The sequence below is a fragment of the Dipodomys spectabilis genome, unplaced genomic scaffold (genome assembly GCF_019054845.1).
Source record: "Dipodomys spectabilis isolate Male_0828 unplaced genomic scaffold, ASM1905484v1 ptg000596l, whole genome shotgun sequence".
NCBI classification, from domain to species: Eukaryota; Metazoa; Chordata; class Mammalia; order Rodentia; family Heteromyidae; genus Dipodomys; species Dipodomys spectabilis.
In genome coordinates this window covers 181334-205311 of record NW_024871273.1, presented here as the reverse complement: position 1 = coordinate 205311, position 23978 = coordinate 181334, and the positions used below count along the sequence as shown (strand labels likewise).

Genomic DNA, 23978 nt, shown 5'->3' with positions numbered 1-23978 from the left:
GAAGGACATAGAAGTATTGTCCTTTGTAACAGACAATGTCATCCAAGGAATCGGTCATTTAACTCTATTCTTCTCCATACATCTTGTTGAGCAAATACAAGACCAAGAGAAATCTATTGAAATAATTTTGCAAAGAATAACTTCACTGGTCCTGATATGGTATCTAAGGAGAGTCTTAAGAGAGAAGATAAAAGTGGAGTATTCTTAAGTTTCCTCTAAGCATTTTGTTAGCAAAATATATCTTTGAGGTTAGAAGTGATTGAACCAAAAAGTGGTGGAGTACTTTTTTTTTGTGGGCACTTTAGACACAAGAAGATTTCAAGGTAAAAGAAAAAAGAAAAAAAATTATAGCTAAATATTTGTGATTATAGGTTCTTGGACTGGTTTTTTGGAGACAAAGTTTTGCATTAGCGTTTGTACTCATTAACATTGTTGTTGAGCTTCCGTGGCAACCAAATGAAAAGGGGAAGTTTAATGGACTGGCTTGGACAAGTAAACAGCATGATAGAAAATAATGGCAAATAATATTTAATGAATTATTTTGAACAATTCCTTTGCGAGAACAAAGAAGGAAAGATATAATTCAAATAACTTGATGTTATTAAAAGTATGAAAATGGAGGAGTGAAGAGATTGAGAGAAATTATAGAGGAATGTTTTCTCTCCAGTGGAGTAATAGGTTCTTGATTTTATTTCTTCCATTCTGTCTTCACAAGCTATCAACTGTGCCTCAAGACTGGAGTATCCAGTTAAGATAAAGAGCACTCACAGAAGAAAATATTTGCAGTAGATATAGGTGATTTATAACCCTAGACAATCTTTTTAAATCTGTTAAAAGTTTCCCCTACCCCAAACTGTCCTCTTTGAACAGCTTTGTTTGCTTTCCCAAAGACTGCCCTTCATTAGCTGCTTAAAATTTTGAGAGGTCATATTCATACTCTCTAGAGATTGATGTTTGGTTGAGATTTTTGTTTGTTGTGTTTTTTAACTGAATTTCAAAAGGTTGTGCAAGTGTGTTACAATTAAATATGTCCATCTAATTGTCTAAAGCTCCTGCATCAGAGTCACTCCTTCTATCAGTCTCAACCAACCCTTTCTCCAAGATTTAGTTCAGATTTTCCACTTCCTTTGTTACATATGCACATTGAGTATTCTAGCTGTATTTGCCCCTTGTTCCATTTTTCATTCATTCTATTTCTTTACTATTGTTCCTCTCTGTTTTCAATTTCCTGATACTCATTCTGTTAAATTGTCTGTTAATACTTTGAAAAGTTTATATACATTCCATGAGTTTCTTTTTTTAATTTTTTTATTGTGAAAATACTGTACAGAGGGGTTACAATTACATGTGCAAGATAATGAGTACATTTCTTATCAAGCATTGTAGCCTCCTCCTTTGTTTCAATCCCACGTATACTTGAACTGATGTCAGCTTATATTTCCATAATTCATTCATCTGTAATAACAATTTGAAAGACTGGAGATGTGAAGCACTTAGACATGATTTTATTCTCGTTCATTTGGAAGATTAATCTTTAGTCAACAAGACAGTTTAAAAATGGCTTAGAATTTATTCCCAACTACCAGTTTTTATAAATGGCTTTGTACAATGGTGTGTGATTATTTTATTTTACGTAGGATAATTTTTTCTACTACCTATAAGTTTTGGAAAAAGAAGAAAACTAAAATTTACTACTTAGAGGAATATGATAGATATAGAAGACAGATTTTATGTTTGTCAGATCTCTCATCAGGACCCATATTCAAGACTTAAAGTCATATTTCTTACTATGTTAGACAGATAGGGAAAACAGAAAACAACACATGATAGAGCAACTATTAGTGACTTTTTAAAATGTACCTTCTTATGTTATGAAATTTACTTTATTAGCTAATATTTGAGTTTGAAATATGGGAGGCTGATCTATATAACACATTTCTGGAAGGCACCTACTGAACAACATAAATGGTGGGGGGTACTATTTCTACACTTTAATGAATGGTTGAACTTGTTTGGTATTAGTGCTGGGTAAATAAATCAACTCTATTGTAACTTGCTCCCTACACTTGAAAATCTTGTAATGTCACTATCATCTACTTGTCAACTGTTATTTTGGCAAATGTGATTTTAAATAGTTTATTTGAAAATGAATATACTTTCAGGAGATTAAATGTAGGTTATCATTGGTTTGAGAATGGCAACATTTTTATACTACAGAACCTAGTTTTACTGAAGTACCAGTGTTTTGAAGCACTAAAGACCTTCTTAGTTAATGATTTTCTAAATTATATTTGACCTCTAAATCAAGTTTTCCTAGCCTTGGTAGTCCAATTATGGATCTATCATTCCAGAAACTATTTTTTGGCTGCAATGAAATCTTTCATTAATCATTAGGAGAGGGGTATTAAAAATAATCTTGTTCATGTGTGATTTTGTTCACTCAGATGGGCTGGTCATCTGTAAATTGAAAGTTTGAATTACAGTACTTTCTCTCAGATTTTGTGATCTCATCTTTCATTGAAAGTTGCTTAGCATTTCACAATTGATTACTGCTTATTCTTGAAAGGAATTGGGGCACTGTAATGTTATAGGAAATGAGAAATCGAGATGAGTCTTCAATAATTTCCGCTGGCATGTTGCATGGGCCTATGTGAGAAGTCTTGCGCTTGTTATCTGATGGTGCAGATAACTGGGACCTGGTGTCCTAGGACCATGGGTCCTCCAGAAGAATAATAGCTTTTAGACATCATATCAGCAAAATTTGTGTATAATCAGTAAGAATGCTTCAGAAATATGGATTAAAACACTTTGGGATCAGCGAGTTAAAACAATAAACAGAGCATCAGAGTAAAATCCCTTATAGATTAGCAGAAAAAAATACTGTTATTTTACCATGTGAATTCAGAAGACTACGAACACTTAGAAGGTATCACAAGTTTATAGCAAAGACATTGCATTGATACCTTTTATATTCTAATATATATTCTAAACCTAATTATTTATATTCCAATCCATTTATGGGAATAAATGTCAATATATTTGTCAAATTATCAATTCTAGTAAGATTCACTGTGTGAAATTTAAAATCAGCACATATAAATATAAAGTATATAAGTATATATAATATAAAAATTGTTTTGCATTGTTGTGTTGTGGTTAGGGAATCAAAGGCAACTCTGTTTTAAAGTATTATTCCATTATCTCTAACTTAGCTTTTGGTAGAGTTAGACTTAAAGCTTTACCATTTGTAGATTTACAGCCTAGAGCCAAGAGGAAACACTGTGATTAAAGCATTACCAATTTAAGGCCTAATATCTAGGAGAAACATATGGACTGCTCCAGGAGCTTTGGAAATATTTGGTGATAGAAAGTCAGTAGTGTAAGTTCCTGCCTAGTTGGATGATAGACAGGCCAGGACAGTAGGTAATCATGAATATGAACAATTTTTTCACCTTCTTGGCTTTAGCTACTTTTCAAATGATAAGTATAATAAACAATTATATTTTGATAAAATACCTTCCATTCTGAACAATTCGGTCTAAACGGTACATCTCTCTATGATCCCTTGTAACTAAGATTAGTTTTGTTTCAGTAAGACAATCTATGCTGTCAGGGTAAGATATTGTGGTTGGTCTGTTCCTACATGTAAGAAGGGTAAAGGTTCAGGCAGACATTTGTCCCAGCAAGACTTCATTTGAGAAATTTTAAGCTGCAGAAATTTAGAAGTACCTCTTAAGCAAGGCTTACTATGAATCCATTAGCTCCACAAAGCTAACTCAGTTGATAAATAAGTCCTTAAAAAGCCATCACTTTTGGAATTAGCTGTAACGGCTACAAAGTATGATCAAATTTAACATGAAAACGAAAAATAGTCATTGACAAAAAAATTGTAAATGTGAACAATCGACCAAACGATATCAGTTTTTTTTCCACTATATACAGAATTTTAGAGAAATAAGATCAATAGCATTTTTAGGAACAATAAGGGTTCCTTGTTACAAATAGGCATCCATGAATATATACCTGTATAAAGATTGCATCATTAAGTACTTAAATTTAGAGGATTCTACATGCTTCAGCAGCAGGTCTACACAAATTACAACAATACAGAGATTAACATGGCACTTGCACAAGGATGATAGGAAAATTTGTGAAGTATTCCTTATTTTTCATTCTTCTGATGCAAGAAATGAAAAACAGTTATTAAAAAGTTGATTACAAAAATACAGGTGTAACAATACATGTAATTCATAGAACTAAAGGTTAGTTTTACATCATTGTATTAAATCTTCACCTTCAAAAAGCCTTTACATTGCATAACCTTTACAAAACTTGAAATTAGATAACAATGTGATTTTATCCAAAAGAAATAAAGTAATATTAGGCCCAGGAAAAAAAGGAATCTTAAACTTCTTCTATGTGGAATGCAATCTGATAGGACACATTTATTAATGAACCTATACATTATATAACAATGTAGAATTCAAATTATTATATCTAGGAGCGAATGAAATAGATTATGGACATTATACAAACATAGATATACTTTTTTCAAAAAAGCACCAGGAACATCTTTAGTGTCTATACTATTCATTTCAACAGATAAGTTAAAATTATTTCTGATTCAAAAAAAATCACAAACTCTGCTGAAATCATTATAGATGTATACAAACAACGAATACATTTTGACAAGAAAGTCAGGCAATTCACTTGGAAGAATACCATGGAATCAATGAATTTTTAAAGTAAGATATTGCTGTTGCTTTGTATTGTGAAAAAAAATTTGTAAGGACACAAAGGATGGACTGGCATTTTTGAAATTTAAGAAACTTATTCAAACCATTACGACTTAGGAGAACAATTTGTACAGCCTTCCACAACTTCAAAGAGGTAGTGATACATACTTATCCTTTTGGCAATATCAAATGCAGTTTCTTCCAAGTTGTTCTTCAGACCTGGTTTGATATAGTGGTTCAACAGAAGTACATACATGGTATCTTTGCTATTTCTATTCCTAGCAGTAATATGCAAGGGGGTCAAGAGGCCTTTAGTTTGGGGATTGGTATCTGCATCATGATGAAGTAAGAAAAAAGCCACTCTGGTTTTATTCCACATGTAAGCACTGTGCAGGGGTGTCCAGCCATTCAGAGCTACTGCATGAATATCTGCCTTGAGCTACCAACTCATGGACAATGTCTAAGTGACCACTCTAGGCTTCCTGATGAAGAGGGGTATACTCATCCTCATCACAAGTATTCAATTGGGTGGCCTATTTGGAAAGTAGTCTCCACACCATAGTAAGGCGATTAATTTCGGCATCCCAAAGAAGAAATTTGCTTGGATCCTACTCCATTTTTTTCTTGTAATTGATACCATTCCTCACTTTTTTCTTTTGTTCCTTGTCTTCGTCAGAGTTACCTAACAAGAGACTTTGAGTGCCAGTGGGAATGAGATGTCAATGTATTTCCCCAATAGTTCACATTGGTTGAACTGGTCAGAAAAATCTGGTGAATTTTCTGCATATGATTTTTCACCATGATTTATTTTCGCTTTTTCCATTTTTGCTCTTCTAAATTATTCTAACTGTGGAGTAGGGAATTGATAGAGAGCAGAGGAAAGATTTTCCTCAGTATTCAAATGTACAGACTGAAAATGAGGACCAGTGGTGTCTTCATGTGCAGCTTATTCTGGGAATGAGAAAATAGGAAACAATGCCTTCTATGTAAATGATTTGGGAAATACCACATTATAGTGTAAGATAACTCATTGTTCAACATATGGGCTTTAAGAGCCTTCTAGTAGCTTTCTAATGTTGGTATTCAACATTAGAAAAAATGTATAATGCAGTAGTAAAATAGAAGTCCTTTGTATGACTACCTAAATTCTTGTTATTTTTTTTTTAATTTAATTTTATTTTATTTGAGAACATACTGTACAGAGGGGTTACAATTACATGGGCAGGATAATGCATACATTTCTTACCAAGCATTGCAGCCTCCTCCTTTGTTTACCCTTCACCTTCCTTCCCAGCCTCCCCCCTCCCTCCCACCCAATCATACCCCCCCTCCCCCCCCGACATTGTAAAGCTGGTTTTGACATGACATTTTGTACTTCTCATTGTTGCAACAGGTCCACCTGAATCCTTAAACGACTTGTTTGTCCCCATCTCCTCCACATGTTATACTGACATCAAATATAGTGAAAGCGGGGGTTACACTGTGGGGGAGGGACATACAAAGCAACAAAGAAATAATATTATAAATGCGTTAGAAACACATGCATGAAAGAAACAAAAACATTAAAATACATATTTGAGGGTTCGTTTTCCTAACATCACATTCTCTGACTTTTTCCGCTTGACTCATACCTATACTAGATATTGCAAATAAGGGAAACCATGGGACCTATGTTTCTTTGGGCCTGGCTTACTTCACTTAATATAATTTTTTCCAAGCAAAACTGGTTAACTACATGTAGAAAACTAAAGCTAGATCCTTATATATCACCCTGCACCAGAATCAACTCCAAATGGATCAAAGACCTTGAACTCAAAGCAGACAGTCTGAAAACATTACAGGATGGAATAGGAGAAACCCTGGGTCTCCTTGGCTCAGGCTGAAATTTTCTGAATAAAGACCCGGAAACACAACAAATCAAATAAAGGCTGGACAAATGGGATTGTATAAGGTTGCAGAGCTTCTGCAGGGCAAATGACATAGCTAGCAAGATCAATAGAAAGCCCACGGACTGGGAGAAGATCTTTACTAGCCATACAACGGACAAGGGTCTCATATCTAAAATATACTTGGAACTCAAAATAAATTCTTGTTATTTTTAAAGACACTTGTTTTCATCTAAAAATAGGCCTTTCTATTGTCTTCAGGTGATTTTGATGATTGAAGATGCTTAATGAGAAGTCAAAATATATTAGTAGTCCTTTGCTATCAATTAAATTTCACTTTTTCTACTTGGAGATTATAATGATCAAAGCAATAGTTCAGAATCAGCAAGCAATAGTTCAGAATCATGCTTTAAGTAGAAGTGAATTACCAGTAAGTAATCCTGGATTCCATTTTCCACAAAGTTTTGTCACAGATACAATCTTCTACAATCTGCCTGCCTTCTCTAGCTGTTTCCTAGCCTGGACCTATTCCTTCATTGTATAGGAAAAGTGTGATTCAACTGATTTCAGTCAGATCTGTTAGTAGAATTATCAAGTATTTAGATTCTTTTTTTAAAAATTAGTTTTGGGGCCTGAACTCTGGGCCTGGACACTGTCCTTGAGCTCTTCAAATCAAGGCAAGTGCTCTACCATTTGAGCCACAGCACCACTTCTGGATTTTTCTGTTTATGTGGTGCTGTTTTGGGAAATGGCAGAGCAGAAAGTGAAATGATGCAACCAAAAATATAAAAGCAAAATAAATTAGAATAATTATGGAACAACCATATTGTCTATGAGAACCATGAAAGAGAGAGAGGAAAAGAGATACAGATGTGCAATGACCTAGCTAGCCGCAAAATCCATGCTTCTAATCAATTTACAGAGCAAACAATTTTTTTTTACTTTTTAAAAGAGATGGAAATAGAATTTATGTATTTACTTGAAATTAGTAAATACATTTTTAGTCGCCTACATAAAGAGACATAGCTTTGACCAAATTACAGACAAGAATCTTAATACTTGGGCTGGCAATGTGCCTCAGTGTTAGAGTGTTTGCCTTGCAGCTTACTACAGTGCGGAGACTACTTTCCGAAAAGTCCACTCATATGAATACTAGGGATGAGGATGAGTATACGCCCCTTCATCGGGAAGCCTAGAGTGGACACCTAGACATTGTCTATGAGTTGGTATCTCAAGGCAGATATTCATGCAATAACTGTGAATGGCTGGACACCCCTGCACAGTGTTTATATGTGGAACATATTGCAACAGCACACACACACACAAACACACACATATACACACATATACACACACATCATCATATTTCTTAAGTATTTTTTGTGTATAGACTTAAGAAGAAATTTACATTACTAACTTGAATTTCTGACAAGACAATATCATCACTGTACATTTTGCTTCTGTGCTCTCAGTTTTAAATTACTATCTAAGTATGTGCATTACATAAGTGTTGGAAAAATAGGAGTCACCCGGGTGGTTCAGGTCTTTAATCCTACCTAATCAGAAAGATGAAATCTGATGATTGTGCTTTGAAACCAGACCAAGAAAAAAAAAAGTTCATTAGATTATGATTTGAAAGTAACCACAAAAGCTTGAAATGGAGCTTAGTATAAACAGTAAAATGCTAGCCTTGAGAAAACTAAAACAAAAAAAAATAACAAATTCTGGGACAGAGCCAGGTCCTGAGTTCAATCTCTAATATTAGCATTAAACTAATGAATGAATGAATGAGTAAATGAACTAAAAATAAATTCAATGGTTACATGTGGAGAGACAGGTCAAATGTAACAACAGTGGTGACTGGATTATGTATTATTTTGTAATAAGGCAAATTATCATTTTTCCTAATCATTAATATTTTATTTGAACTATTTTGTACAATAAACCCTGAATTTGGCATGCATGTATATGTGTGTGTACATGTGCCCACATGGGTGTGTGTGTGTGTGTGTGTGTGTGTGTGTGTGTGTGTGTGTTTGTGTTTGTGTGTGGTTGCAATGCTGCTTGCCAATGTGATCAGAGTGAGTCTGAAAAGAGCTGTGTTGCAATGTTGTTATTTATCAGTGTTCCATCCTGTCATTTCAGTGGAACCGCACTTCTGTACATTTTATTTGTCAAATAATAGCATCATCATAATCAAAGCATTTATACCATTAAGTTAGATAAAAGAGATCACTTTCAGCACTTAGTATATGTTAGGCAAAAAGATACACGTATAATTAGGTAGTAAGTTATTGCTGTAAGATGACTGTTAGTACAAAATATGTATTTGACCTCTTAAATTCTATATACTTTTAAGATATACTCATGGAGTGATTTTGACCAACTTGACCAAACAGGTATTACTCTCTGGTTATTCCTGTGAAAATCAAGGTGGATAAACTCTTTCCGGATTTCTGTTGAAAATAACTTTCTTTGTAAGATCGTATCTATTCAGACTAAGATAATAAACACCGTATTTTTTAGGTTTGAATATCCCATCATATTGATTGAAAATCAACATTGTGGATATGTTTGTTAGATATTCATTGCAAAAACAAACAAAAAGCATGTGTCACCTCCAGATTCTGGATGATTTGAAGTTGTATTTTACATACAAAGTTTTTTTCATTAATAGTTCTTTTGTGGGAGTAACTATCACAACTTTAATAAATGAGGCTTTTTGAATATCTTTTCCAATATAAATAACATCCCAGAGCGGGTCTTGCAATTTCTGAAAACCCTTTGAATATTTTAGTGTTATTTCTGTTCATTGAGTATACAACTAAAGACATTTCTGGAACAAACATTGTTAAAATCTGAAAATGTAAGTGGGAATACAGGCTTTTTTATGCATCATTTTATGAAAAGTCAGTTTTTATGAAACTAAAAATATAGAATAAAAGAATGGAAGTGAATTGGGTGAGCTAATTATTAGTGTAAATTTGTTTTCTATTAGCACAGTCCTTTGAATGAACATGATGAAGTTAAATTATGTGCTTTGTGACACTATGTTTCAGTTATTTTTAGAATCTTTGTAGTTATAAGAGTGAATTTGTAATATAAATAAAGGTCTTTGAAAATGATTAGGATTAATCTTATGTTTTGTTTTCTACTCCCAAGAAAATGAGTTATTTTCAAGTGTTAACAGTTTACAATTGAATGTTTAGTATCATAAGAAAGTTTGAACAAATGTAGTAGCGTTGATGTCTTTTTTTGGGGGGCGGGGGAGTCTGGTAGTCGGGCCTCAACTATGGGCCTGGGCACTGTCCCTCAGCTCTTTAGCTCAAGGCTAGCGCTCTTCCACTTGAGCCACAGAGTCATTTGCGGCTTTGTCTTTTTGCTTATGTGGTCCTGAGGAATCAAACCCAGGGCTTCATGCATGCAAGGCAAGCGCTCTACCACTACGCCACCTTCCCAGCTCTTTATGTCTTTTTAAAAAAATTGTATTCACAAGTTGTAGAGGCTTTAATTCATGCTTAGGTCTTGTTGTCTATGATTTTTTATCCTCTCATTCCTAACATTAATGATAGGTCAGACTGCATTTTTGGGTACATGAAAGGTAAAATATTTATCTGGGGTCAAAGGTGATTTTTATATCAGTCTTGCTTTAATAGCATTTTAAAGTAGTACCTTTCTCACAAAATGTTGAGTATAAAAAGCAATCAAAATACGTCTAATGGTAAACAACTTAGTTGAGCTACAATGTGGAAATGATTAGTCCATAAGACCTGCAGTTTGTTTCCATCAGGAATTGGGGAGGTCATTCTTTCAGTAAGACAGTGTTAAACAGCGATAGGGTCCCCAGGCATTGCAGTTTTGAGTGAAGGGATAGAATATGATTTCTGATATTTTGACCAAGAAATCAAGAATGTTATACTTTGGCACTTCCTTTCACCAGGGAGGTAAATGCATTGATTATGAACTTTGTGTTTTCATATTACAGTTCCCTATTTTCTAACAAAGATAAAGTGAAATATTATGAGTGTACACAATAATTCTGGGAATTTTACCTAGAATTTGTAGACTAAGTATTGGTATTTTAGTCGTAAAATAGAATGAGGTTAATTGATAGAGTCGGAGATGGACCTCAGGCTAACACTTACCATGTGTGCAATGTTGTACTAGTAATTACAACTCTGAAGACTTCAATATCATCATCTGAGAATTAGAAATCCAAGTAGTTTCACTTTATGGAATTATTGTGAGGATTAAATTAGATATCATAGGTAAAGTACTTGGAAAAACAATCAATTAACATTTGGAAAATTCTACCTGTTATTTTCTCATGTGGTGAATTCTAACATTTTTACTGTGATTTTTATTGTGTCTCTTTATGATGTGCAATGTGATGTATTGGTATTCATTGCATTGATTATTTTTCTGTCACTATGAGGAAAACACCTTCAAAGAAAATTTCTGAGGAGGAAACTATTATATTGACTGATGGTTTAAGAGAACACAGTTTAAGATCAGATGTCTCCATTGTTTTTAATTATATTTTTATTATCTTAACTAATTGTACAAGGGAATTACCATTAAATAAATCATGTTTTTAAGTATAATGGATCTTTATTTAACTTTTCCCTACTCTTCTAAACCTCACCACACTTTAATTTTTTCTAGTTTCATACTATCTGCATTGAATATTATGTCTTCACTTTCTTCCTCCATAACTCTCTTTATTCCTTCCCTTTGACTTCCCCTCACGTCTTCCAAGTGATAGTTTCCTGGTATTAATTTTGTTGGATTAAAAGTTCAATTTTATAAAAATTGCATCTTTTAAATACTCCTCTACAAATAGCATGATTTGGTTAATATTGCTCTGTAAACTTGTATAAAGTTCTAGGTTCCAAATATGAGAAAGAGCATGGGTCCTTTGTGTGTCTAGCTTTGACTTCGTTTACTTAACGTATTTTTAGATCTAGCCATTTCTTTGCAAATAACGTAACAGTCTTCATAATGGAAGATATGAATATGTATATACGTATATATATACATATGTATATTCATATATATACATATATATATACATATTATGTATATATGACACATATTTGCCAACCATCCCTCCGCCAAAGGGCATCTGGGCTGTTTCCATAACTTGGCTCCGGTGAATAGTGCAGTAGTGAGCATGGTTGGGAAAGTGATTTTACTGTAATCTTTTGGAAGAATTCATCACTATCTTTCTGGAAGCAATCCTCTAGCCAGTTTGCCAGCACATCCTTCCCTTCATCTCCATCACAACGTATTGCAAGTCCTCAAAAACACACTACTCCATACAGGTCTCAATAAGCTAAAACCACACTGTGCCCATATTCTTTCAATACATTTTGATAATTACATATAATTTAGTGAGAACCTTCTATGTACTTTCCTAATGTGGGAATGAGTGACATAACAACAGATTAAAAGTAAGAAATATGCAATTTAATTAGTTATTATTATATTTAAAATCTTTTTCAGCTCTGACTCATAGCCTCACTTACTATTATTTTAATCTTTATTTGATTACTTCATCTATCCCCTAAATTATATCAGGTGAGTTAAATACAAAGGCAAGAAGTGTTGTTTGATTTTGACACTCATGTGTGAGGATGCACAATATGGACAAACAGATGGATTGGAATTAATAGCAATTATCCATTTTGTTAAAATAGAGATGGTTTTCCCAAACTGATTCTCACAATTCATATTCCATTCAACAAAAAGAAACGTGTAATAATTCCCTTTGTTTTGCTCCTCATTAATTTTTGTTTCCATTTTATTTTTTAATGAAGTATGATTTCATAAATTTCCTGTAGATGCAAAAATATGTTAATATATTTCTAACTGTATGCATTGATCTATACATACACACATATATTACACAGGTTACAATGATAATTTATAACTTCTGTAACTATACAATTTACTAAATTATTAAAAACATCGACGTCTCATGCCTAGAATACTGGTTACTCAGGAGGCTGAGATCTGATGATCATCGTTTGAAGCCATCCTGTGCAGGAAAGTCCATGAACCTCTTATCTCCAAACAACCAACAGAAAATCAGAATTGGAACTGTGTCTCAAAGTATTAGAGTGATAGCATAGAGAAAAAGCTCATGGACATCACCCAGGCTCTTAGTTCAAAAACTCCAATATACCCCCAAAAAATCTATTTAATTTACACCTGTGTAAGTAGAGTATTTCCATCACCCAAATGCACATTCATGCTCATTTGCAAGGTAACTCTGTTTTGTCTGAAGTACCACTAAACATTATCACTAAAGTAGCTTTGGAACATGGGTTCATTCTATCTCTTCCATGGATTTTTCTGGACTCAAATACTCAAGTGTTACAATTGTTCTAATTATTTAAAATCATAGTTTTTTCTTTAATACTCCTAATATTAGAGTTTAAATTTAGTGTTTTGTGCCCCTTCAATGGGTGTTCTTACCACTTTGTCATGCTCCCAGCCCTATGTTATTCTGATTATTTTTCAGCTAGAAACTGGCCTCCTACTTGTGTATGAACTTGGCCTCAGTCCACTTAATGGAATTCTTCCTGGAATTTAGAATAACAGGTGCATGGCATTGTGTAGAGAACTTTCTGTTCCGTCTGGGCTTTAGCCACTGTCCTCACAACAGTGCACACCCATATAGTCACGAATTTCATAAGCTTGTCATAGCTTATTATTTTTAAATCTTTCATTTCCTGCAGGTTCTTGAGTACTGAATTGTGTTTTCTTGGGTTGTTTTGTTTCATTTGAATCTATGTGTTGAGTTGTTCCTCACATTTCCTTTTGTTTCTTTCCCTCAAGTTCTTACCTATAGTGCTGAGAAACCAATTCTTTGTCAAGATAGTCAGGGTGAACATTATTTATTCCAAAGCAATTTCAGTATCTATGAATGGTGTACACATGCTAAACGCTGAGAAGGGTGTTTTATTTTCACGGCAGTCTTTGGCATTCACAGACAGATCATGAAATATATGAAGAAAATAAAACTACAGATGAATGCCAGGAGGAGAATAAGCTATTATTAATTGTTTGACAGAGGTTTCTCTTCTAGTGAAAGAAATATATTGCTTGATGCAGGATTTCACATAATCATATTGCTAGGAGGAACCTAAACAAGCATCTAATACTGCAGACTTGAGAGTGATTAATTGACTTCCTGAATAATTTACTTTTGGGTCAAATAAAAGCAGGCTTCTAAAAAGAGAGTAGATTTTAGAGAAACATGATGAATTTTATGTAAATAGGTCCTTAGCTGATTTTGTTAATTTGTGAACTAATATAGGGAAATAAATTAGAGTAAGGTAAAAAAAATAAAGAGCTTCACATTGAAAAACTCATTTGTGTTTGTGTATGTGTGCATGCATGTGCGAGTATGCACACGCACATGTGCATGTGCTCATGCATGCATTCATCATTCTTGAGGCTTGATAGTGCCTGGGAACTATTCCTCAGCTTCTGTGCCCAAGGATAGTTGTCTATCATTTCAGCCACTGCTACAATTCTGTTTTGTTTGTTTTTTTTTTTGAGATAATCGCTTGTATTGTCATGATTGAACAGTGGTCTTCATATCTTAGACTCCCGAGTAGCTAGCTAAGTTTATTCATCCTCTGAGTAGCTAGTTAAAATTCTGCCTATCCTCTAGGCTTCACTGCTCTTTTAATCTTTTCCTGAGGTATTCACAAGCCTAAGTCATATATATGTCTAGTTGCGTTAAAAATAGTCTTACTGCTTGGCACCAGGGGATCCCATGTGTACTCTTAAATACTTAGGAGGCTTGAGAACAGAAACCAAGCCAAACCTTTAGTGGACTTACTTCTCAATCTATAGCTGGGTGAATTGGATCATTTCCACCATCCCGCACTATCTAGGGACTAAGATTGGAAGGACTGCGGATCCAGGCCAGTCAAGGTAGCAAGCTAGACAAGTTGGTGTGCAACTCAGATGCCATTGATGGGAAGGCTAAAAGGACAGATCAGGGGCATGTTCTTGTGGAAAGGGAACCCCTATCCTAAAATTAAGCACTGATATGTTGCTGGCCTGCAAGAACAATATACCCCAAGTTGAAATACCCACATTTTCCCACAACCAAAATAAGTATGTACATTAACATCCAAAAACTTAATACAATCTCTTCTTTGCTCTAATATCAGCTTTATCTGATTATCATATGATGTGACAGAATAGTTTCTTCATTAAACTTGTGATAATTAAAAAATACCTAGAAATTTCTTTCTCACTTAGTAAGTGCAAATGAATGGCAAATTGCCTCATTTCTTACATATTTGACTGCCACTATAAATTTGTCTTATGATTAATAGTAATATATTCTTATTTATTAGTTTATTTGTAACAGTTTTTAAACTTTTTGCTTTACTGCTGAAGTTGAAGTATTTAAATAGTATCATCAAAGTATATTCCTTGGGTATTTAGAGCAGTTTTTTACAAAGTTTTTAACCAATGGCTTCTAAGAATTCTTAATGGGTATATTATTTATTTATTTTTATTATTATTATTTTATTATTATTATTATTTATTTTTAATTTCAATTTAATTTTATTATAATGGTAATGTACACAGGGGTACAGTTACATAAATGAAGCAATGAGTACATTTCTTAGGGAAGGAACATTGTTATATCTTCCATTGATATTTTTGTACACTCAAAACAAGAACTACTGATGCTTTTGCTGTTGCTATTGATCAATGAGTACTTTTGCTGTCTTTGTTCAAGAATTTTCATTATAAAATTGATATACAGAACGTTTAAACTTAATTAAGCCAAATAAAGAGTACACTTTATTTTCTTTTCTTTTTTTTTGGGGGGGGGGGTTCCGGTTGTAGGGCCTAAACTCTGGGTGTGGGCCCTGTCCCTCAAGCCTAGCGCTCTACCACTTGAGCCACAGCACCAATTCTGGCTTTTTTCTTTTTGTTTATGTGGTGCTGAGGAATGGAACCCAAGGCTTCATGCATGCAAGGCAAGCACTCTACCACTGAGCTACCTTCCCAGCCCCTACTTCATTTTATTTTCTAAATTTCAAATTTTGAGCTTAAATGTTTCCTTTTGTTTCTTTAGCATAATTCTTTTTTCAGAGTTGTAGGATCATTTAATTTAATTTTGCATGATTTTTACACATGTAAATTATTCAGACACATATATTTTGATTTTAATATATTTAACATGTGGCTATTTAAAAATTATTTTCTTAATTTTTATATGGTTAGTGAATTTAAATACATTTATTTTCTTATACTTATAAACATATTTGTCCATGAAACAAATACATACTGTATTTCCAAAAAGCGCATACTTTATTAAGAAAGGCTTCATTACCTGATCACTTTTTGGAAATATTTGTACTTGAATTTAAAAAAAGTTTGAGCTCGTCATGGTGATTTGTTGCGTCCATTTTCTAGCTATGGTGTGAAATGTAAATAGGATTTGTAATTCGGGAGAGACTGGGAAACTATGAGACCTTATTATAAAACTATTCAGAGTGAAATGATTATAGATATAGCCATCCCTAGCGTTATATACAGCACCATGCTATCATATTCTAAATCTTGAGTTAAAACACCAGTAACATCAATCTTTTGTCAAAATAAAAGGACACATGTTTCAAAATGTTTTTTATTTAAAACTTATTTGCAAAGGTTTTCATGTCTTCTATTAATTTTCAATTTACTTAATCTATTAAAATCCAAGTATATTGTGACTATTTTATTTCTACTAAACTTTTAAATAGTACAAGTAATATTATGATTTCATATATTAACATACTTTTATTGTTTGTGATAATTTCCTCCGTTTAATATGATAAAATCAATATTCCAAATGTGTGTATGTGGTGTGTGTGTGTGTGTTTATGTGGTTGTGTGTGTGTGTGTGTGTGTGTGTGTGCTTTGTGTGTACTTTGTAGTGCTTGGGAGAGCACACCATTGCTTTACACACACATTGGTTTACCACTGAGCTATACTGCCTAGTTATAATCCAAATAGTGTTTTAAACCATGACTATCAAACTTTCATTCCTAGTATGCTTTTTCAAAATTATATATGATAAAATGTGATACATATTCTATCCACGCTAACAATTTCACTTCCAAACTCTTCTGTTTGTTATGGATAAAGGTTTTACTTTGGTTCTTTTCTCTCTTCATTATTTTTCCCTTTAGAGTTTAACTATTCTTTCTCTTATTTCTTTGGAAATTAATTATCATATTCCTATTACATTTTCTTTACATGGTAACAGGTATATACAATGTTTAATTTCTATTTTAATTTTTCCCATTTTCACTGACTTTTAGTACAAACTATAAAATGGATTAAAAAGAAACTTGTATCAGGACACTTTATTTTTCTCCTTATCTTCTCTGAAGTCTTTCTGTTTTTTGAAACACAATAGCAATGACATATAGCTCCTATGTGGTCCATCATTATTTCCCCTCTCACTCACCTCTGTTGTACAGCTCAAGTTGTTATCATTCAGCTGTGTTAAGCTACAGGGTTATCTAAATCTTAACTCATTCCTGAATTAATTTTAGTTGTTTCAATTATTTTCTGAAGACATTTTTCTATATATAATATCTGGTTTCTTGTGTTTTTACAAGGTACAAAATATGAGTGACTATCAAACATGTAGATATCTCTGTAGAATATTGGTCCACCTGCTCAATAAACTCGTATGTAAATTCAAGGAATACCGGTCAGTCAGAACAATCTTGTAAAATGGTGTATCTTCAGCCTTCATCCTAACTTTGAATCTTTTTACCATGTTTAGTAGTGAAGATAATATAGATAACTACAAGACCAGACACATAGAAGACTGTAACAGATTTGTCAAAAATAAATTCTCAGTTTTATGTTTAATAGATTTTGAAAACTATACTATGACTTTATGAAATAATAATAGAATTTTTTTAATTTTTAAATTTGTATTGTGAACATACTGTACAGAGGGGTTACAATTACATGGGCAAGATAGTGAGTACATTTCTTATCAAGCATTGTAGCCTCCTCCTTTGTTTTCCTTCCCATCCCTTCCAAGCCTCCCTCCCCCCCAGTCCTCCCCCCTCCAAGTTGTAAAGTTCGATTTCGACATGACAACTTGTACTTCTTACTGTTGCAACAGGTCCACCTGTACCCTCATTTAAACGACATGTTTTTCTCCTTCCCCTCCACAAATTATATCGACATCAAATACAGTGAAAGCAGTGGTTATACTGTGGGGGAGGGACATACAAAGCAACAAAGAAATAATCTTATATTTGCGTTAGAAACAAATGCATGAAAGAAAAAAAAATTAAATACATATCTTAGGCTTCTTTATCCTAACATCACCTTATCTGACCTTTTCTGCTAGACTCATACATATACTACATATTGCAAATAAGGGAAATCATGGGACCTATGTTTCTTTGGGCTTGCCTTACTTCACTTAATATAATTTTTTCCAAGTCTTTCCATTTCCTAACAAATGGGGCAATGTCATTCCTTCTGATGGAGGCATAGAATTCCATTGTGTATATATACCACATTTTCTTGACCAATTCATATACTGAGGAGCATCTGGGTTGGTTCCAGACCTTAGCTATGGTAAATAATGCTGCAATAAACATTGTTGTGCTGGTAGCTTTAGTGTGGTCTTGTTTGTAAACATTTGGGTAAATGCCCAAAAGTGGGACTGCTGGGTCATAGGGGAGCTCTATGTGTAGTGTTTTGAACCTCCATACTACTTTCCAAAGCAGACACTCTGAAAACATTACAGGATGGAATAGGAGAAACCCTAGGTCTCCTTGGCACAGGCCAAAATTTTCTTAATAGAGACCCGGAAACACAACAAATCAAAAAAGCTTGGACAAATGGGATTGCATGAAGTTGCAGAGCTTCTGCATGGCAAAGGACATAGCTAGCAAGATCAATAGAAAGCCCACGGATTGGGAGAAGATCTTCACTAGCCATACAACGGACAAGGGTCTCCTATGTAAAATATACTTGGAACTCAAAAAATTAAATCCCCCAACAAGAAATGCTCAAAGAAACAACTGCTCAATAAATAAATGGGCTAAAGACTTAAAGAGAACCTTCTCTGAAGAAGAAAGAAGGATGGCCATTAGACACATGAAGAAATGCTCAACCTCCCTAGCCATAAAAGAAATGCAAATCAAAACTACATTGTGATACCACCTCACCCAAGTTAGAAGGGCAAAAATCAAGAACTCTAATAACAACAGATGCTGGAGGGGATGTGGACAGAAGGGAACCTTACTTCATTGTTGGTGGGAGTGTAAACTTGTTCAACCACTTTGGAAAATAATAGAATCTTAAATGGGTGTATTGGCACTGTTGTCTCTCATGATTTAAAGAATGATCTTAGACTACTACCACAATCCTTTTTTTTCGTTTCTTTTTTTTTGTTTTTTTTTTCATTCATGGGGCTTGAACTCTGGTCTTATTCGCTGTCCATGTGCTCTTCAGCTCAATGCGAGCACCCTACCACTTGAGCCACAGCACCACTTCTGGTTTTCTTGTGGTTTATTAGAGATAAGGGTCTCATGGACTTTCCTGCCCGGGCTGACTTTAAACTGTGATCCTCAGATCCCAGAGTCCTGAGTAGCTAGGATTACAGGCATGACCTACAGGTGCCTGGCCTACCTCAATCCTAATACAAAAATTTTAAATGAAAAATGATCATCAAACTAAATGTGCGATGTAAAACCCTATAAGAGATAAACGTAAAAATTTATGAAATTATATAAGTAAAGGTTTCTAAATGGAAAGCATTAGTGGCTAAAGAAAGCAAGAATATACTGGATTATATCAAGTGATAGACTTTCATAATTCAAAGGACATTATACTCATAATTCAAAGGACATTATAACTGAAGTTAAAACATATCCAGCAGATAGAGGGAACGTATTTGTTAATGCTACAATGTGAATGCTACAATGATTCTGAATCTTAAGTATTTTTATATCTTCTAATTCTATATAATTTTTCCTGAATAGGATATTTCTTTAAAGAACATGTGTTAATTAATAATCAATAGGAGGACCATATGAAGTAAGTTCCACCTTAGTATCTAAGAAAAAAGAAAAAGAAAACTCACTTATATGACCCTAATATAAAAAGATGACACAAAATATAGTAATGCATTTGTGGAGAAATTGATAAACTCCTCATAATGATCAATTTGTATGATACTGCAATCATGTTAGCAAGCAAGTTTTCAAGTCTTAAGGGTCAAAAGGAATTGTGTAGGATCCATTCATTACACTTCTCTGAATGTATTAAAGAGAAGTAAAAAACGTGTTTGGACAGGGAATTGTAGTTCATTGACAGTGCACTTGAATAGTATGTGTGAGACTCTGGAAAAAATCCCCAAAATCAAATTTTGAAAAGACACACTTTAGAGGATATATGCTGGACAAATTCCTGTAACAGAATTTTATATCTATTATAATGTCTGTTCTAAAATTTATAGCATTTCTATTTGAAGAAATGCAAGTTTGTGAAAATTAGGCTTTGAAAACCTATGAAGGTACAATTCACGTCCAAAGCACTACAATGTATACAATAAAAGGAGATCATATATTGCAAGCGAATTACATGTCAGCATAAAAAACTATTGTTAAAAATTCTTCACACAAAATGCAGAATACATAAAGAGATGTTTGGTGTTGGCTAAAAACACTGTAAACTACAGCGTTTTAAACAAAGATGTGATTTCTGTTTATTTTGAGGGTTTTTCTGTCTCTTATTTTGAGTTTATACAAAGATAACTCAATCAAAAGTGTATGTGATAACTGGAATACCTAGGAATTATGCATCATTTATAAGTAATTGATAACCTTTTCTGGAAGAAACTTTTAGCAAATGACAGAAGACACAAATCTATCCATACGCATTTTATGAAAGCCATTGGAGCATTAAAGTAGGAAAAAGCCAAGTAAATATTTTGCATGTATTCTATTGGTCTCTCTTTAACTTGAAAGTTATAGATTATGTCTTTTTATATTCTATTGGGTCAATTATCTTCTGTCACTTATTTTTTCTCTTCCCCTTTTTTTGCCCTTCCACTTACATAATTATTCTTTAAAGAGACATACTTAACCTTGCATTTCTAAATTCTTCAAAATAATCTGAACTACTTCATACTTCTGGCAGCCTCCTATATCTTTCTCAAGGGAAATATTTTTGTCACTACCATTTTTATCCTCTATGATCTTGGATATCTGTCTGCCTAATTCAGTGCAAGATATACATTAGACTCATCCAGATATCTCAACAGTCGTACCACCATAACATCCTGTCTTACTTAGAAAACATGCTTTTAGAATTTCTGGGGAAGTGGCATCTCTCATTTTTGAATGACGTTAAGTGATACTTACAAGCAGTCATGTTTTAAAACAATATGCCACTCAGTAGATGAATGACTTGAGAAAATGTGGTTTATGTATGTTCGGTGGAATCTTATGCTTCCAATTCATACGGAAATGGAAAGTCTTGGAAAAATCAAACGAAGTAAAATAAACAAGACACAAAGAAACAGATTGTGTGGTTTCCTTATTTGTAATAAGTAGAAAATGTCTAGGATAGTCCTAGCAGTTGAGCAGAATTTCTCAATAACTATGTATATATGACCATATAAGATGATGATGAGCAAAATGAATTCCTGTATATGAAAAGAGTTTTCCTTTGTGGTTGTTGTTTTTAATGTGAGTCTTTTTTCCTTTGTGTTTTCCCTTTGGTTTATCCCCTGTTATATTTGATTTCAGTATCCTGTGTATTGTATTTACATTTATCTTAATTTGGCAAGGGAAGAGAAACAACGAAATGGCGAAACAAAGAACAAAGGGCAAACCAAAGCAATACTCACAAGACAACATGTTGGAAATTTACATTACAACTTTGAGGGGTATTGGAGTGAAGGAAAACTGTGAGAAAAATGAGGGAGTGGGTAAAAAGTTCAACATGTTATGTATTCACCACCTTACAATTACTGCAACACCTTCTAAATATGACCTTGACAAGAAAATTAAATTAAAAAAATGAGCTGCATAAAATATAATTTGACAGTATTGGTATAATAAATATTATACTATGTGTAAGACCTTTTAAAAAATGAAATTTTTTTGCTGCTCATTTGAATTAATTACCCCTTTCTTTATAAGAGGGTCATCAACTTGAATATTATCAAACTACACAATATTTTCAGAATATACTTGCCATTATTTTGAAAATAAGTTATTTTAGTATTGTCTCATACTAAAACAAAAATAGTTCAATTCTGCTGAAACTCCTAACTTTTAAAACTGAATAATTGTTAAGAGGACAAAGTATATGTGTTCTTCAACATTCCTATGACTACTAACTACTCATTTTCAAATTCTGAACATGCCATACTAGAGACATTCAAAACAGTACCTGTTTGCATTTTATTTAATTTTGCAATAGGTGCAGTTTTCAATGGGGCGTTACATGCTTAAATTCAACAGAAAAAATAGCCACAGTCTGGAAGAAGGTAAAATTATGATGTATCTATAATAATTCCTCAAGAGTAAACATTTGTTCATTAAACTAAGCTATTATTTCTATGACCATCAATCCCAAATTTTTATGCCATAAAGTCATCCTAGTCAAACAATTTCCGACTTGCAAGGTGCACCTTAAATTCCCTAAATTCCCATCATAACAAGCGTATAACTTTGTAAAAAATACTACACTTCTGCTAATGTGGTGCCCTTCATATTGTGGAAAGAACACTACACTACACTATGCTGCATCATTTTCCTCCCAGTGTTATTCTTGAGATCAAAACACTTGCAAATAATATTTATAAGTATATATTTTATCTATCATAGATATTCAAGAGAACTGAATGTCTGAATATTAAGATCTGAAGACTCTGGTTCAAATCCCACCCAGGAAGGAAGGTTCCTTAGATTTTTACCTCCAATAAACTGCTCACGAAAAGGCTTACACAAGTGGCACTGAAGTTCAAGTGGTAGAGTAATAGCCTTGAGAAAAAACAGGCTCAGGGACAGTGGCCAGGCCTAGAAATTAAGCCCTAGGACAAACCAAACAACAAAAACAAAATAAAAACTAATCCTAAACCTAGCATTTTCCTCATTTCTGTACAGAGGTACATAATTAAGGAAATTTCTTCCTGTGTTATGTATTGGTAGAAGAAAAATGATGTCACAGTTACTCTCTTCATACCACGTTATACCAGAATCTCAAAAAATTGCTCTTTATCTAAATTTATAAATTAATAGCATCAATTTGTTGGCAACTTTGTCTAGATTATTCACATTATCATGCTACTTATGAACTGTTGGAATTAACTATTAACTAAGTTCTAAATATACCTCACTTGAAAGAATAGTTTAGGCAAATAAAATGCCAGATTCATTTGTGAATTTGTAAATTAAATTTTCTACTTAAAATCATTTGGTAGTAACCTATAGAATATTAAAATACAAACAAAAATATTTGATTTAAATCTAAATTCCAATTTAGCCAGGTCTACAAAGTCCTACATTAAATGAACTTTCCTATTTCTCTAGGCTTAAGCTTTTGTAATCCTTCATCATTTCTTTGGACTTTAACAGAATGATGCATACTTTTTCAAATTTTTGTTTGGGAATCATGAGCTCTTTGCATCTAGTAATGTTCTGTTTTGAAGAGACCATTTAAAACACAACTGAGGATTATATATCAGTTGCATTTCAATAGGAAACTTGACTTCTCAAAACATAATGACAAAATTAGCCTAAATATCCAACTGCGTATTCCTTTCTTGTTTATTTTTTTCCTTTCTTGGTTTGTTTTATTGAGACAAAATTATACTACCTAGTCCAGTGAATGTATCACTGTGTAATTCCACCGTCTAATCACCTGTCTTAGTCTGAGTGCTACAATTCCTGGCTTGTATCACATTGTCCTACCATAGTTTGTTGGTTTATTTAATCTAGATACAGACTAGCCATTCTGAAATTCTCCAATAATATTTACCACTAGACTGATGGTTCAGACTGTTCATGTACTATTTTTAAAGGTGTTCTAACATTTGACACAGGATATGAACATTTTCAGGTGCACTGAAGGGGTCTCTGATTCATTCCTCCCTGGATCTGATCCCTTTATTAATGATGACTTGACTTTCTTACTATCTCTGTTCCCACCTATGTATATTCTCAAGCTTTTTGGAGAAATTTCACTTGAGGACTTTCTAATATTAAAAATTATCATTCGATTCTAGTCTTATAAGAAATATTTTCTATTATTTTCTAACGTTTCTACATAATGACGTTTC

The 23978-nt window shown here is 33.3% G+C and overlaps 1 pseudogene; it reads left to right on the top strand.

Annotated features, from left to right (window-relative positions):
- The first annotated feature begins 4070 nt into the window (after positions 1–4070).
- Positions 4071–4170, top strand: LOC122100715 (annotated as a pseudogene).
- Positions 4171–23978: the final 19808 nt, after the last annotated feature.